Here is a 12,380-nt window from a genome sequence, read left to right as displayed (position 1 = left end):
CAATACAGCACTGAGACTAAAACAACCTGCATCCACGGTTACAACAATTTTCACTCCATATGTGAATAGTTGAATGGCAGGAGAATTCACCATCAAGTCTTTTACCTTGTTAAAAGCTAGCTGTTCTTTATCAGCTCATGTAAACCTGCCATTTTTCTTCAACAGTGCCCTTAATGGCTGCACAACCGAAGCGTACCCCTGTCCAAACCTAGAATAATACTCACTTAAACCAAGAAACACTCTGAGTGAATCCTTGTCTTTTGGTACGGGGGCTTCAGTGATAGATTTAACAAGAGATAATTTAGGGTTTTTACCTTTGCATGAAATGTTATGCCTGAGGTAATCAACTTGATTTGTTAAAAAAATTATTTTCTCTCTGTTGATGGTAACCCCATCCAATTTTCTCAATACAATTTCTAATAGTTCACAGTGCTGCTCTAAACTCTCAGTATGAACAATGATATAATCCTGGAGAGCTTGGCTACCACGCTCTCCACAAAAGATTTCATCCTTAAATCTTTGGAAAAAACTGGTTGTGGAAACGAAGCCAAATGGCATTCAAAGGGACATGTATGCTCCATGTGGTGTTACAAATGCTGTTAAAGGTTACAATTCCTTAGCCAAAAGAATTTGGTGATATGCTGACCATAGGCCTATAGTAGAAAAATTCCTATGGCCTCCTAACTTGCCAGCATATTGGAAATCCTTGGCAAAGGATGGCAATCATCTACTATGTTATGTTTAATTTCTCAAAGATCGGCACACAAACGTATGTCTCCTGATTTTTTCCGAGCAATGATTACCACAGAAACCCATTTGGAAGGCTATACTGGTATATAATACCTTGTTCACACATACTGTCAAGTAAATTCTTTAGATCCTGCCTAGCAGAGAGTGGCACAGGTCTAACCTTCTGTGTGATAGGTTTGACATTGTTTCCTAATTTGATCTCATACTCAAATCCTTTCACTAGATCTAGATTGTTTTTTAGAACGTTTTTAACAAACTTTCAATAACACCATCTACATTCTGTTCATATGAGTCTTCCACAGCAAGAATAGGATCATTACCTATAACTACAGGTTCATCATGACCAGGTTTTGAAATAATTCCCAGTTTTGACTGATTTTCCCAACCCGTGATATCTCTCCCTTTTTTAGCAACATGGGTTCACACCTGTCTGTTACAATAACTTTCTTGACAACAACTTCTCTAACGTTATGTCAAATAGGATGGGAATTGGGGAACCAGAATCTGTCATTATTACCAAATTGGCTGTACCAATCTTAACCTCACTGTTAGAAATGGGGTCTTTGGTTGGCATTCAGGTTACCCCCTGTCCAAGCAAGGACCCTCACTCTAGTCAGGGTAAGTCACACACAATCCAAATTATCCTGTGCCCACCCTCTGGTAGCTTGGCACTGAGCAGTCAGGCTTAATTTAGAAGGCAATGTGTAAAATATTTGTGCAATAAATCATACAAGAACACCATATCGCACCACAAAAAGACACCACACAGTGTTTGGAAAAATATATAATATTTATCTGGATATTTGCAGGTCAAAACGATCAAAGATGCAATAAGTAAATAAGAGATATCTCTGAAAAGTGATATAAATTGTCTTAGGTATTTTTAAAGCAAACAAAAAGTCACTTTCAAGCACAAAGTACATGGTTTGTGTGAAAAATCTCTGCAAAGGGCCGCAGAGGAGGAGAAGCGTGGAAACAAAGGGGTGTGCGACGATTTCTCAGGCCGCACATGGCGATGCGTCTTTTAGTTTCTATGCAGGGACGGCTGTGTGTCGATTTCTGGCGCTCGTCGTGGATCCTCTTCGGGTTGCAGGGTTTTCAGGCTTCCCGAGGTCTGTGCGTGGAATCCCGGGCTTGCGGAGTGAAGTCACAAGTGCTGCGTCGTTCCGGTGGGTGTTGCATTGAAGTTTCTTCCGTACAGCAGGTGCTGCGTAGATTTCCCCTCTGGAAGTCAGGCTGTGTCATCCCAGGTCAGCTATGCGTTGATCCGGTGGACTGTGCATCGAAGTTCCGGTCGCAACGCAGGTGCCGCATCGATCTTCTCCTTGCAAAGTCACGCTGCATCATTCCGGTTCAGCGTGCAGGGAGTTTCTCACCACGGGGCAGGCTGTGCATAGTTTTTAGCAAGCTGTGCGTCGAATGTTCACCGCACCAGGAGTCCAGTTGCAAGAGAGAAGTATTTTTGGTCCTGAGACTTCAGGGAACAGGAGGCAAGCTCAATCCAAGCCCTTGGAGAGCACTTCTTCACCACAGCGAGAGAGCAGCAAGGCAGCAGGCCAACAGCAAGGCAGCAGTCCTTCACAGAAAGAAGTCAGGTGAATCCTTTGAGCAGCCCTGCAGTTCTTCTTGGCAGGATGCAGGTTCTGGTTCCAGGTATCTTCTCCAGGAAGTGTCTGAGTTGGTAGGGGCAGAGGCCCTGTTTATATACCCAAATGTGCTTTTGAAGTGGGGGAGACTTCAAAGAGTGGCTAAGAAGTGCACCAGGTCCCCTTTCAGTTCAATCCTGTCTGCCAGGGTCCCAGTAGGGGGTCTGGCAGTCCTTTGTGTGAGAGCAGGCCCTCCACCCTCCCAGCCCAGGAAGACCCATTCAAAATGCAGATGTATGCAAGTGAGGCTGAGGCTGAGTATCCTGTGAGTGAATGCACAAGGAGCTGTCAACTAAACCCAGCCAGACGTGGATTGTAAGGCACAGAAAGATTTAAGTGCAGAGAAATGCTCACTTTCTAAAAGTGGCATTTCTAAAATAGTAAAATTAAATCCAACTTTACCAGTCAGCAGGATTTTTTATCACTATTCTGGCCATACTAAACATGACCTTCCTACTCATTTCAGATCAGCAGCTACCACTCAAACAATGTACAAGGGCAGCCCCAATGTTAGCCTATGAAGGGAGCAGGCCTCACGGCAGTGTGAAAATGAATTTGGGAGTCTTACACTACCAGGACATGTAAACTACATAGGTACATGTCCTGCCTTTTGCCTACACAGCACCCTGCCCTATGGGTTACCTAGGGCATACCTTAGGGGTGTTTTATATGTCGGAAAAGGGGAGTTTTAGGCTTGGTAAGTACTTTTAAATGCCAAGTCGGATTGGCAGTGACACTGCACCTACAGCCATACCACCCTGAATGCGCCTGATCTCATCTGATCTCAGGAGCTAAGTAAGCCTTGAGAAAGCCCTGGCGTATTAGCAACAAGGGGCGAAACACGTGTTGGCTGTAACACCCTTGAACATTGGAAGCCTCTTTGTTCCTTGAATTAAAAGATTGTGCCAATTGGAGCAAAACTTCGTCGAACATTGGAACTTGTATCTCCTAATTAAAAAACTGCTGAACTGGACTCTTGTCATGTGTTGCACATTTAATGCTATAAACTAGAAGAAACCCTTTCAGTGGGAGCTTACCATCTCTTTATACACTGCACACACAGGCCTTGCAATTGCAGGCCTGAGACAAGGTTAAGGAGCTACTTAAGTGGGTGGCACAATCAGTGCTGCAGGCCCACTAGCAGCATTTAATCTACAGGCCCTGGGCACATATAGTGCACACTACTAGGGACTTATAAGTAAATTAAATAGTCCAATTGGGTATGATCTATATACCATGTTTAAAGGAAGAGAGCACATGCACCTTAGCACTGGTTAGCAGTGGTAAAGTGCACAGAGTCTAAAAACCAGCAAAAACAGTGTCCACAAAGTGGAGGGAGGCAGGCAAAAAGTTAGGGGTGACCATCCTAAGGCTGTCAGGTCTAACACTCCACTCACAGCAGCAACTTGCACACACTTGTGAAGGTCCTCTGTTAGAATTTTGGACGAAATTCAGTGAGTGCTCTACATTCCTTGTTTTGTCCATGACTTCACCTAAAGAATTTTTGCAAATCACTATGCCATCTTGAATCTTTTTGTTAGAACACTTTCATTTATCAATTGTTTTCTTTTGAGGAAATTATGCCTTTCTAGCTTACCATATGCCTCATCCAAATACTGTTTGCTAATGTACATTGTAGCTACTACATATACATCCCAAGAATCATCTCCAGATGGTGTTGCAATAGGTGGTAAATTGTCAAATACTTCCTGACCTGTCTCCCCCAAGTGATTAAATAATAGTGCTGCACGATGATTAGCATTTTACTTTGAGGCATCGATTGCCACCAAATAATTTTCAGAAATTCTCAACCAATTTTTCCCCAAAATGGATGGTCTGCCCAGTTTCTGTTGCACAACAGCTTGAGATGTGACCATGATAAATTAACATCATCATGCAATAAATTTATCAAACTTATCAAACTTTATCAAACTTTACTAATGATAATAATCATTAGTAAATACTTTGGGCAGATCTATTAACAGATCACCTACCACATCTCAACTGACAGTATATATACACCGATGAAGAATATTAGTCACTGTAAATGCTTCCAATAATGAAGTATAAGTTGTGCCTGTTACTGTGGTAACAGATGATGAAGATAACAAAACGATGTGCAAGGTTCCATGTAAACAGGAAATTAGGTGTGCACATAACCGTGAGTTGAAAAGAAATGCAAAAAATAAATATCATGTATATGGGTAGGAATCCCAAAGTTCAAAGATGGCCACCAAAACATGTGTTTATGAAGCTGGAGGAGCTTGTTTTCAAAACATCTGTGACATCTTGTCATCAAGCAGTGGCTGCATTGAATGCAGAGGAGCTTGTCTATGGAGTGTGGATGCAGGCATGCTGTGGTTGCATTGGAGGGAGCACAGTGAGACTATAGAACGTGTAGGTAGGTGTGCGACAATGAAGGATTCAAATAATGCTGTGTAACTAACAGCCGGTAAGATCAAACGGATGCACCAACACTTCCAGCTGCCCCCACTATAAAAAATTAAACAGCTCACTTAACACTTGAACATTTGAAGTGATTCTATGAGATGTGCAGCAATACAATATAATATTTGACATTTTAAAATTTTCACATCAACTCCAAGATGTGATGTTACGTAAGGTAGAGTCAGAGTCAATAAACCACGTTGGTGGGTCCAGAATCCAAAATTCACTTGTCACCAAAATGTATGATGCTTCGATGATGGAATATGCAGGAAGGTTCTTATGATTTCCACATAAGAAGTTAATTCCAGTACTGGACCCACGACTGCTTGCCAGAACTCTAACATCCAGACTAAGCCAGTACTAACATACATTCCAGAATACTACTTATGACATACTATATGACATGCATAAATTCTACAAATGAACTATAAAGTCTATTAAGCTACAATACCCATATAACCATGTCCTTGGTATTTCTATAGTAATAACCTAGCCATAAGGCAGCAGGGCTTTGCACACGATCAAAGGTAAACATAAAATCAATGAGTCCTAATAGAGATAGCTGGGTAATAAACGGTTAATGCATTGTGCTGTAGTTTTCCTGAAAGAGACAAGTCTTCATTTCTTTCCTAAATTGGAGCAGCAGTGTGTGGTACTGATGGATACAGAGATATTGCTCCAGTTCCTGGATGCATAGACAGAAAAGGCCTGCTGCCTTGTTGTTGTTTTTTTTCACGTAGCTCTCTGTAGTATAATAGTGTCCTGGTTGGGGGTGTGCCAGGAACTACCAGAGATTGTGAGCTTATCTGCAACATTAGTGGGGATGATCGTTGTGATGGCTTTGTACATGACACATCAGGTTTTGAAGATGGTGTGGGCTGGCAAGAGGAGCCAATGAAGTTCCATTATGATGGTTGTGAAACTTTCAGCACACTGATGTGTGAGCACTTGTCCTTCTGGGAAGAAAAAGTTAAACCAAGCAGGTCACCTTGTTCACAAAGTTTAGCTTAGATCTTCGCTAACTTTTTGGAGTTCAAAGTGTTACAGAGTGGCAAGCTCCAAAGTTGAGGCCACCAAGGCCCCCTCAAAACTGGATTTGCCAACTTCAAGCTCCCAATTAAGTGGTTTGGGTCCAAAAGATCTGAGTGGGACAAAGCTGGATAATTTAGGCACCATGATTGATCTACTGTTGAGATAGATGTGCTGGCCAATGCCAATGAAATACGTGTGAATTTAAGTGCTTTTTTGTTTCTTAAAATCCATCGGGGGCAAGACTGGAAGCTGTACCCTCCATAAGGCTAGACACCTTTGCAATGAAGTTACAATTAATAAGATCTCAGTGTAGAAAAAAGCTCCAAGTGGGGCAAACCTGGGGACCAATTTACTTAGAAGACATGCAACGCTGTGTATCAACCAAAGTTGCTGTGTTGCATGGTGTAAAAATGAGAGAATGAGACAGCACTGTATCTACTAAGACATGAAACTGTTTTGCTCTCTTCCAATGCTGGTACACTTTAGGCTGCCTTGCGTCACACCCTTGCACAGTGGTGCAAGGGTGTATTTGTGCTATGTAGCACGTGTTTTCTACTGGTAGTGTATCTTTCCAGTACAAAAAACTATGCTTAGACATAGTGCAAACATTTTCCAACTTTGTATATTTGCTATACAATACAGCACACATGCAAGTTTGAAAAGTTGGAAAAAAAAATGGTTTGATGTATGAACAATTAACAGTTTGGTAAAGAGTTACAAATGAGTTACCTGCAGCTAAAATGGACTTTTGGTATGTACGAAAGACTCTTTGGTCTAAACAGTGAACCCCTATTTGGGATTTTTAAATAAGGAACTGCTATAAAAATGTACAAAAGACTCATAATTAGCAAATAGTCTTTCTAAAGGCATTTTGCAAATGAAATTGATCGCCACAAGGAAGCAGGGGGTAAGTAGGGGTGGGTGTAACTGGTGTAATTCTGTTGATCATTATTATTACTTGCCATTATGTGTAATTGTGTGAGTAGCGTTATCCAGCATTTAGGGCTATTTTCTTAGTGCAAAATGCCCCACCGCGTTTAACATGGGCCAGAGGATGCATTTTTTCCTATCAACGGAACGCTAACTGGTACACGTGACAAAAAGCAATAGCCAGCAGTCACTTGCTCTCTCTTAGTTTGTTGTTTCTGTATCATGCAGTACGATTTTGGCAACAAATTACTCTAAATTACTCAAGCTGGAGTAACTGCATAATTTTGGTAATTTCTAATTACTGAAATTACTCCGATTAGTGCAATGTAATTAAAAATGTGCCCAGGCTTAGTGGTATCCAAGTGTAAAGTGAAAAAGGAGACCCAGAATGCATTTTCCTCCTTCACAGTGGTAGCCCCACATCTGGTGGTGGGGAGGAAGTGAACTGTTGCAGCCCAAGCAAGAAGAATAAGACAATTTTTGAGAAATCAGAGTAGGAAGTTTATTGAAAGTACAGTTTGAGTAGGCAGGCTTTAGTGAAGTTATTAGATTAATTAAAACCCGTTTTAATCAGGAGAACTCGGTAAAATCAGGAAATCAGGAAATGCCTACTCAGATTCAAGCAGCGGGAGGAAATTCGCAGAGTAGTGTTTCTTCGGGTTTTATGAACTTTCTTGAATCCCTCTTAATCAAAGTTCAGGTGTACATATTGTTTCCGAATACACCACATAAAGTGCATGACACCATGATGTAGCTAATTGTCCACAAATAATAGCCTAGGATGTATCTATGGTGGCCATGGATTAATATGTCTGCCATCAGACTCTGATCTTCTGTAGAAAAATAAAAAAGTCAACATGCATTAACTATTCAGGTTGCTTTTAATTCCAAGTGCCTAATCACAGACCTTGTTGCAAACTTTTGGAGTTTGCAGATGGCTATTTGTTAGGAAAGTTATTTTTAGTGGTCTTCAGAAAATGTTTAAAAATCCTAAACCAATATTTTATTTTCAAAGGAGTTGGTGAGTATACCATAAGGCATTAGCTCTTAACTATTTAGCTGAATGTTCAAACACCAAAGAAGAAGAGATATAACATTGCACATAAAAAGACAATTCATAGTAGGACATACATTCGGTCTAAGGTATGATTCTATGGTCTTCAAAAGCACAGGTGAAAGTTCAATTTATAAAACACACAAAAAGTGATGAGAAGAGTTCATGTAAATAATCTAACCTCTAGCATTTGCTCGGGGTAGCATACCAATACATTGTTTTTTGTCCACTTTGCCACCTTAGATTAGACCTATCCTTATGCAAATTAGGCAACAGGAACAGACCGAATAGGAACAATCCAGCCAAAATGCCAAGCTAGATCCTCTCCCACCCAGTAAAAAAACAACATGACTGGTTTTGCCCTATTTTGGCCTCTTCAGTCGGGTGCAGCTTGGTCCCAGTGGCACAGTCAGCAAGGGACCTATGTATGAGCAACCTCAAGACCTGCTTGAAAATGATTGTGTTTTGTGCAATATCTCATACTATTGAAACCAAAGGTAGTCTACACATTGACCCTGGCGATGATGATTCAGAGGATTAAGAGCTTTAAAATCAAAGTTTTGAAATAGTAAAAATATATCTTTGAATTCTCACAATATGTTAGGAAAACAATTAATAAAATCAAAGAAACATAAATGTTCACCGATAACAGTGTGCTATTTTATAATATGTTTGTCTAATAGAAGGTCAAACTTTGCTTTCTGATTGTTAAAGTACATTTCTAAATTACTACTTTTGTCTCTTTCTTGACATTTCACCTACTGCATCTCGACTTCCTTGAGACATGTCCTGGCTTCCTCAAAGCAAGACACGCGTGATTTCAGCCACCGACATGCTAAATATGCTTTTAATTCTTTCATTTTCCGTTGGCTCAGTTTGCTCTTGCCTTTGACTGAGTATCCTGCATTAATACTAATCCACTAGTGACCTGGCCCTCTAAACCCTTTGCTGTAGCCCCATTAAAGTGCGCCATTTAGATCTGTAATTGTTTTATTTGAGTATGACCTCAGGCCCAGAACCAATGAGAATATTGCCCGCAGACTTCAAGCTTCTCGAACTCGGCGAGGCCCTTTCACAGAACCTCAAGCAACATTAATTGGAAGCCTTACATAAACAATCAAGATGCTCGACTTAGATTGTTGACAACACTGTGCATGGCATGGCTACTTCATTTACTCTAACAGGTGAATGCCAGTGTTTTAATGGGTTTATGTTAAATTTTAACTGACATATTCAGGGAATATATAAACAAATATATATATATATATATATATATATATACATATATATATAGTCTCCCAAACCAACAAACGCAGCAGACTCATAAAATGCGCATCTATCCATATATATCCCCAGCTAGGTCCTGGGTAAGATAATATATTGTTCTCTGTTTGCACCTCAACCAAACACCTGCTGCTAAGGTGTAAACCTTTTTATGAAAAAAAAGGTAAACACATTCATTCAAAAGACATAATGGTGGTGCAGCACTTTTCCAAATAAACAAATTTTAAATTGAAGAGTCCAATTCTTTTGAAGTAAAAGTGTGATATATCTTCTCTTTATTCTCTTCCTCTTTTTCTCAATAACATATAGAATTGTGGAGACAACAGCCAACACGTTTCGTCCTTCACCATAGGACTTCTTCAGGGGTGTAACGTAACACATAGTACACAATGAAAGCACAAACAACAATGGACAAGTATCCACATATTACATCATCAGAAAGCACAATTTATCTACACATATAAGAAAACATAAATACGAACTGCTATAAACAGTTATACAAACAAACAAATATAAACATAACAACAAGAGAGATTGGCAAGGAAGTTCGACAGGAAATCACTAACACAGTAATTAAATAATATGTAGTCTCAGAGAATACCTAAAGTAATCAGCTCATAAATTAATTCGTATGTATAAAAAGTGACCTAAATATAAACAATTTATGTGAATCCCATAAGTGCCAAATTGGACATACCTAATCCATTTCTGAATGGTTTGTTATTTTATGTATTTCCTCATACCCTTGGAGTCAGCCGTGACACATCTAATATGAAAAGAAAACAACACCTACTTAACAATTTTAGGAATATTTACTACACAAAAGTGTTGATGCCACAAAATTAAATCTAATAGTCTCAGTGGTAAGTACCAAATCCAATCCAAAAAAAGTTTGACCAAAATTGCACTATCATTCTCAATGTAAATATAAAGTCCCAAATATGCAGCCCTGATAAAATCATTGGAATCAACCTCCATCTGCTTAAGACCCAGTTATAAAAGCAGTTTTAAACGAGTTCATACTCCATACAATACGACGTCCAAGGATGATAAGAAGAAACAACTTGATCAGGTGGCAACCGTGACCCAATATTCAGTTTTGAGTCAAGAGATTTTTAAGATTTTAAAACGGCACTGGCATCTGCTTATGGACACACCAGGCCTAAAAGGGTGTATATCCAAATCTCACAAGGTGACCTACCGTAGAGGCATGACACTAAGGGACCGGCTATGTCCAAGTTACATCACTGTGACTATTAATGAATTGTGGCTTCCCACTAAACCAAAAGGGTTCTATGTCTGTCATTTTTCACACTTTTACTTCAAAAGAATTGGACTCTTCAATATAAAATTTGTCTATATGGACATTTATCCTCACAGTGGAGGGAATCAAGGTCTTTAGTTCAATCACTTAAGTTGGAGGCAAAAGTGTTTGAAGGCAGAGGATCAAAGTTGATCCGAGACATCAGAAAGGAAGACCCGATAGGAGTGGAGAAATTGAAAGGGAACAAATAGACAGCTCAGGGGCGAGATGTAGGTGTTATGTAGTTGGAGACTGGGAACAAAGGGTGACTAGGAAATGAAAGATTTGATGGGGACAGAGGAGTTGAGCGAAGACGCAGTGGGCGTGACTGTGGGGCTGAGAGAAATAATGAATGAAAGGATAATAAACCTCAACCAAATACCTGCAACATGCAAGTCGTGTATAAATTAGCATTATTTCACTACAAAGGCTACACAGGAGCCCTATCAAACAGAGTTCCCGATTTTACAATTTCCAAGATTTTGATATGAGAGATTTATCAAGTCAAAATGTGCATAGAAGTAACAGTTCTGAGCAATTAATGATTATCAGTATTTATTAAAAAATCACAGTTGTGTTCGCTGTAATAACTTAAACACACGCCAGATGTGAGCAACAATAAACCTCGCATTACCAGATAGAAATCTCCAGACACACAATATAAATCCAGCCATTTATTGCCCATGCCTTTTTAGATTTTCATAATAGAGTTTCAGGCATTTCATTAGTGGGAATGTAGCACCTTACTATATATGATGGTTTGGACTCCTGCAAACCTCAGTAATTAGATAGCATTCTTTCAACCAATGTGTCCCATGTGATTATCGCAGACAGAAATGAGTGCAACAGTGGCATGGCTTCTGGGAATTCTTTTCACCATGTCTAAGGCGTTGCGCATATTACAGCCATGAGATCAAAGTACTGTTTAAGCTGCAGACAACCAGTTCTCACTGGTGGAGAAAAAAACACGTTGAAACAATTTTCTACTTCTTGTGTTAAATGGAGAAATAGCTATTTCTCGAAATTAAACTTTTTAAGGAACAATATAGAGCGACTGCAACATTATTGAGTGTACCTTCCTGTCAAGTGTGCCACAAGCAGACATTTGCGCAGAGAAAACAAACGCAAATATACACCCAGACGATGTTTGTATTATGTTTTTTAAAATGTATTCTTAGGGTCTCAATCCTTACATCAAGGACGTTTTGTTAAGAGGTCATTTTTAATCCATACGGACCATCTTGGTCACCGGCAGCAAATAAACACAAGTTAAACAGGTTTCCACTAACACAATGTGCCTGACACCCATGAAGTGTCCTTCTTCTGGGTATCCACACCAGGGGGCATATTTACAAGCTTTAGACGCAGGACACTGCTGCAAGCCTTCCTGCTGCGCTGCCCTCCATCAAAAGAAAAGGGCAAGAACGTGCTGTATCAGTAGGATACAGCACATTCCTGTCCTTTTCCCCTGCGCTGGTGCACAATGGGCTGCCATGCACCAACGCAGGCACCCGTGCACCATGGTGCAATGGTGGCTGCATTGCCAGGATGACTGTTTTTGTGCAGGACGGGAGACCTTCCTGTACAAAAACAATCACGAGAGGCATTTTCCTGCAGCACACATAGAAAAAGGAAAAAAATAATAAATGTATTTCTCCTCGTTGCGCCTTCCTTATACCTCTGAAGTGTAGGCTTTTGACGCATTCCTAGGTTCACGAAATCTTGTAAATCTGGGAATGTGTAAAATGTTATGGGTGTTAGGTAGGAACATCCCCGTAACGCCCATGGGTTGTATCCCTGTCACAGGGTGTCAACGCAGCGACTTCATATTTACAAGGCCAAGAAAAGCCACGCAGGGTGGCTTTACGTGGCCTTGTAAATATGGCCCTGCACTCTGCGCCGCCAGGCCGTCACTAAAAGTGATGTTCCGGCA

Source organism: Pleurodeles waltl, chromosome 2_2 (assembly GCF_031143425.1).
Source record: "Pleurodeles waltl isolate 20211129_DDA chromosome 2_2, aPleWal1.hap1.20221129, whole genome shotgun sequence".
Taxonomy (NCBI): Eukaryota; Metazoa; Chordata; class Amphibia; order Caudata; family Salamandridae; genus Pleurodeles; species Pleurodeles waltl.
This window is presented reverse-complemented; position numbering follows the sequence as displayed.